General features: G+C 35.1%; 1 pseudogene; it reads right to left on the bottom strand.

Annotated features, from left to right (window-relative positions):
* Positions 1-1,589: 1,589 nt before the first annotated feature.
* Positions 1,590-1,714, bottom strand: LOC126016666 (uncharacterized; annotated as a pseudogene).
* Positions 1,715-6,455: the final 4,741 nt, after the last annotated feature.

Below are 6,455 nucleotides of genomic sequence, written 5' to 3'. Positions count from 1 at the left end.
GGGAAACAAGGGAGGGTTCCAGGATCAAACAGATATGTGATCACTAATAGTAAGCCAGACAAAGAGGGGTTCACCTACTCTAGCAGCCTGGGGGGTGATGGTGGAGTATATGGGTTGTAGAAAGGGAACTGGAATAGAGGGAGGACATAGTTGGTGATGGGTATTCCCCTGACTCAATGTTAATATGTACCTAAAATACTACTGTGAAAAATATATAAGCCATTATGGAAAAAAATTGTGTTTTTAATCAGAAACTTTCTTTGACTTACATGTATTATTATATCAATTATATTATAACGTTATGTTATATCACTATATTATGTTATGTTAGTTTACCTCATTATGTTAATCAATTTTGTCTCTTGAATAAATTCTTACAATAAAAAAAATAAAGAACAAAAAGGACTTAATTCTTCTCTTGAAGAATTCCTGGGTATTGCATGACATCAAGTATAGCTGGTTGATGCATTGTTAAAATTATTTTATTATAGTTTTTGACAAAAAGTTACATTTTTGGGAGATAACATACATTTTCAACCAATTTTCCAATGTTTTCATTTTCTTTCTCTCTGTACCATATACTATTTATAATAAAATATAATAACTTCTAAAATTGAATATGAGCGTGAAAGTAAATAGCCTATAATATTTTTTCTCAGTGCATTGCCTCATTTGCTTATTTTTAAAAAATTGTGTATATTTTTAACTGACATTCTCTTTTGGAGAAAGTGCTTCCATGCAGTGCATGGGGATCTCATATGACACTTGGCCATTTTTGAGCGCATAGCCAGGAGTAACTCCTGAGAATCATCAGGTGTGGCCCAAAAACCAAAACAAAATAAAACAAAAAAAAATACAGAATATGAATCAGAATCAAAATACGACAAAATGTGTAAAATTTATTATTTTCTTTTTTTCAACATTTGTAGATAAGATGAAAAATAAAAAATAAAAGAGAGAGAGAGAGACTACTAAAGAAATAAGAAAAACTGATTCTAAGTAGAATCTCACTTCCAGAGCAGGTCTGTCAAGAATCCCAAAGCTGACATTTTTTTTCTGTTATTAAGCAAAGAATAATGAATATCAGTTGGTGTGCATGCCCAACTTTCTAAAATTGAGTCAAAGCATCTAAAAGACATTGTGGACATACGGGAACCACAAACTAGTGTCTTTTAATTATGACAAAAAGGATAGTTGATCACAATGATTGCATCAGAAATTGGATTTACATTTACTTATAGCATCCAGCCTTTGTCTTATATTTAAATTTTTACAGGAACACCAGAAAGTCCTACTGTGTATTGAGAAAGTTTCCCATTTATTCAAAATATTTGAAAATGAGTTTTAAATTAGTGTGAAGAATTGAAAACAAGACTTTATTTTGCATTCATTTGGGGTAAATTATGTATGCTAATTCCATTCTGGGACAGAAAACACTACTATTTCTACTGTTCTACTATGTCTGCTTACAAATGAAGTCTTCCTTTATGGTTTTACATAGAAAGAATGAAAGAGAGCTGTCACGAATCATAGATTTACTTTATATCCTTTTATTAAAATTTTAGGAAATATAAAATAGCTATTCTTTTTTTTGTCCCCCAATTCACAATACAGACCAGGCAAAGCGCCTGTGTATATGGGGTGCATTTACTGTACCTTCTCTTTCTATACAGTCAGTGTAAAGAACACAGCCTGTGATAAGAACTGGGAGGCCTTGTCTTTTCTTTTCTTTTCTTTTTTTGATTTTTTAATATATATATATCCTTCACCAGTGCAATATTCCCATGACCAATATCCCAAGTGTCCTTCCTCCCCACCCCACCCCAGCCTGTACTCTAGACAGGCTTTCAACTTCTTATAGCACATTCATAATTTTAATAGGTGTTTATATTCACAGGAAGCCTAATGCTTACCAGAATTTAGGTATTTACCTATTATCTGCTATCAGAGTTCATAAAACCTTTCTTTTGTGGGGAGGTTTAGGCCACAAGAAGTGATGCTCGGAGGTTACTCCTGGCTATGCTCTCAGAAATCACTTCTGGCTGGGGGGAGCACATGGGATGCTGCGGATCAAACTGAGGTCCATACTAGATCAGTAGTGTGCAAGGAAAAAGCCCTACCCTTGCACTATTGCTCTGGACCAGAGTTCATAAAACCTTTTATATGAAATTTTAGGGTATATTTCTTGAATATCTGTTAAGAAAATAGATTATGCTTTAAATTTTTGAGAAATTTATTTTAAATAATCCAACACAAAATAAAATATTAATCTAGGAAAAAAGAATTATGAACCTTAAATTAAGTACTGATTTATATTAAAGTAAAGGTATAATACAAACACCTATGAAGTCATTAATAATTAAAGTTCTAAATATATTTGCTAAATCAATATAATTATATTCCAATATTAACATTCAAATTAAATTCACTGGATAAAATAACTTGAGTAAAATCACATTTAAAATATGGTTTGTGTTAAAAAATAAAAACTCAGCCCTCAATCAAACACCATAAAATCCAAAAGGATTGAAGAACTGAATTTCAGACCAGGAACTCTATAGCGGTATAAAGAAGAATATGTAGGGGGCTGGTGAGGTGGCACTAGAGGTAAGGTGTCTGCCTTGCAAGCGCTAACCAAGGAAGGACCGCGGTCCGATCCCCCGGCATCCCATACGGTCTCCCCAAGCCAGGGGCAATTTCTGAGTGCTTAGCCAGAAGTAACCCCTGAGCATCAAACGGGTGTGGTTGAAAAACAAACAAACAAACAAAATAAGATATATGCAGTGTGCATAGGAATTTGTTCAAAGAAGAACATGTAGGTACAACACTGCATGACACTGAGACTAAAGGTATCTTCAAGGAAAAAACATCACTGTCCAAACAACTGGAAGCAGAGATAATCATTCAACTGAGAAGCTTCTGCATCTCAAAAGAATTGATGCCTAGGATACAAAAGCCACCCACAGAGTGGGAGAAGCTATGCACCCAATATCTAACAGATCAGGGGCTAACATCTAAGATATACAAGCTATTGACAGAACTTAACAATAACACCAAAATAAATTAACCTCATTAAAAAAGGGGAGAAGAAATGAACAGAACCTTAATCAAAGAAGATATACAGATGGCAAAAGGCACATGAAAAAATGCTTTTCATCACTAGGAAGATGCAAATCAAAGCAACAATGAGGTTCCATCTCACGCCAAATAAACTGGCACACATCACAAAGAACAAGAACAAACAGTGCTGGCGAGGATATGGCGAGAAAGGAACTCTCATTCACTGCTGGTAGGAATGCGGTCTAGTCCAGTCCAGCCATTATGAAAAACAATTTCTCAAAAAACTGGAAATTGATCTTCCATGTGATACAGTCATAACACTTTTGTATAAACCCTAGGAACACAAAAACACAATACAAAAATACCCTCTGCATGCCTATGATCATTGCAGCTATATTTGCAGTAGCCAGAATCTGTAAACCGCCCAGATGCCTAACAACAGATGAGTGGCTAAAGGAATTGTGATACATATACACAATGGAATACTATGCAGCCATCAGGAAAATAAAGTCATGAAATTTTCTTATACATGGACATATATAGGATGGACATGGAAACTACCATGCTGAGTGAAATAAGTCAGAGAAAGACAGAAACAGAATAGTTTCACTCATCAATGGGATTTAGGAAAAATAAAATATATTATAGTAATTATACCTAGACATAATAGAGATGAGGTTTGAAAGGACTAGCCTATGATCTGAAGCTTACCACAAAGAGAGATGAATGCAGATAGAGGTACAACTACACCAACAACTATCATGATAACGGTAGTGAGTGAGAGAACTAAAATGCCTGCCTCAACACAGGAAGAAGGTGGGGAGGGAGGAAATGGGAGGCATTGTTGGTGGGAAGGTTGCATTGGTGAAGGGGGATGCACTATTTTTTGACTGAAACCCAACTACAAACATGTTTATAATCCTGGCATTTAAATGAATATATTAAGTTAAACATAAAGAATGGTTTGTAAAAAATTTCTCTAAAATTATGACTGTCTTTAAAGCTTATCAGGGATATACCTGTTCAACACAATGTCTTGTATGATGGGTGGTTTCCTAAGTGCAACCCTAGTACTATCTTGTCTTTCTAAGCACTGCTTAGGAAGAAAAGTACCACATAACTGGACAATCAGTATTCAAGGTTAGGCCATTAGCAGATTTTTATTTTGCTTTATTTGGTCACACCCGGAAGTACTGAGGGGTTACTCCTGGTTCTGCACTCAGAAGTTGCTCCTGGCAGGCAAGAGAGATCATATGGGATGCCAGGATTTGAAACACCATCAGTTCAAATCAGCTGCATGCAAAACAAAAGTCCTACCTCTATGCTATCTCTCCGGCCCCATTAGTAGAATTTTGTTGAAAGTGACTATTAGGCCTTACATACCAATAAAACAGCTCATATAATAAAATCAGTAATTATTAAATCATATAAACGTATTAGTGAGTTATGATATATTTATTTAGTAATATTTTATACTGATAACTTTAAAACAAAAACCCAACAATATTTAATTCTAAGATCAATGATAAGTCTATTATTCCCTGAAGTAATGACATTATGCCAAATTAAGGCATATTTCATTCAATTACTGAGTATATTTCTGTGAGAGCTATATGTAAAAATCACTGTTCAATACCGAGTGTACTTACAAAGCACTCTTCCTGTTATAAACCACTTTATAGTCTATTTAGGAACATTCAAATTAAACTCAATAGTTATATTACAATATGCATCCATCCATCCATGAAAATATGTAATAGTCTGCATAACTCCAAGGGTTAATCACTACTTTAGACTTGAAATGTCATGTTAAGAACACAGGATTTGAACTTTCACTTAATATGAAAATAGTTTAAAATGATATCTATTATTGGGGGCCAGAGTAATGGCGCATGGTATAAGGCATTTGCCTTGCACACAGCTGACCCAGGACTGACTGCTGTTTGATTCCCCTGCATCCCATATGGTCCCCCAAGCCAAGAGCAATTTCTTATCTCATAGCCAGGAGTCACCACTGATCATCACAGAGTGTGGCCCAAAAAATCTCCCCCCAAAAAGATATCCCTTATTATTTGATTATATTTATGCACATAGACTCAAGCACTGAATGATTATTTTCTCAATTGTGACTTAGGTGTGACAAACTTTTTCCCCTAGTACCTTGGCAAGCAGGATACACATTATGACATAAACATAAATAAAAATAGAGAACACTATACCTTAATGCATTCATAATTTCTTGTGATAACCTAAAGCTAATTTTTAAATTAAAATGGGATATTTGTGAGATTAACCTAAAAGTTTAAATCTCAGTGAAATAGAGACTAATTTAAAGATGTGAAAACATAGACCAAAAGGGCACTAAATCTCATTAACCCTTAAAATGGGCTGGAGAATTTATTCCAGGAATTTTGTATATAGTTTTTCCTTTTACTATGCCACACTGCTTCTTAGACATAGGTTTAGCATTTGTGTACTGTGTTTTGTTATTAAAACCCTTCACCACCCATCTTGTATATGAAGTCGAAAATAGTCTTAAACCTCTCCAGGGGCGCTCTTAACCTGGAAAGGAAGGAAATGCATCACAGGTGAAAGACAGCTGAACAATGTGACCTGCTGCTAATTTGTGGTAGAATTCATTTGGGTGGGATTTGACATTTCCTGGTAGATGTATATTTGTGATTGATATTTCATTCTTTAAAGCACAGCCTTTTAAACAGCTGTGAAATGTCACGTTATTAATTTACACATTGCAAAATGTAGTGTTAAAAAACCAATTTACATCTTTCCAAATGCGACCCTAGGGATACCTGACTTTTGAGATCAGCACATCATGAGGATTATTTCAATCAGCAGAACTCGAAAGACTTCTCAACTTTCCTCTCTACATTTAAGCAAAGGAATGAGAAAAAAGTCTTCTGCTCTAGTCAATGAGAGATGGACATTCCTAAAGCTGGAAGGAGGGGTGGGCCATTATTCTCATCTACATTTTGCAAGTAGTGTGTGTGTGTGTGTGTGTGTGTGTGTGTGTGTGTGTGTGTGTGTGTGTGTGTAGTAATGCAAATGAAAGACATGCCTATGGATTTCTGCTTAACATAACACTAATTTTAACTTTTATTTCATTTGTACTATTTTTTATGTTTAAGTAAATTCTTTAATGGAATCCCTATAGAATAAAGTTACAGTTGTTAATGATTGAATTTCAGTTATATAATACCCAAAAATTTTTGTTTGTTTGGTTTTTTTTTTGGAACACACCCGGTGATGCTCAGGGGTTACTCCTGTCTATGCGCTCAGAAATTTCTTTGTCTTGGGGGACCATATGGGATGCCCGGGGATCGAACCACCGTCTGCCTTAGGCTAGTGCAAACAAGGCAGGTGACTTACCTCTAGTG

This window comes from Suncus etruscus, chromosome 8 (assembly GCF_024139225.1).
Source record: "Suncus etruscus isolate mSunEtr1 chromosome 8, mSunEtr1.pri.cur, whole genome shotgun sequence".
Taxonomy (NCBI): domain Eukaryota; kingdom Metazoa; phylum Chordata; class Mammalia; order Eulipotyphla; family Soricidae; genus Suncus; species Suncus etruscus.
Note: the sequence above shows the minus strand (reverse complement) of the source record. Positions and strands in the feature narration are given on the sequence as shown.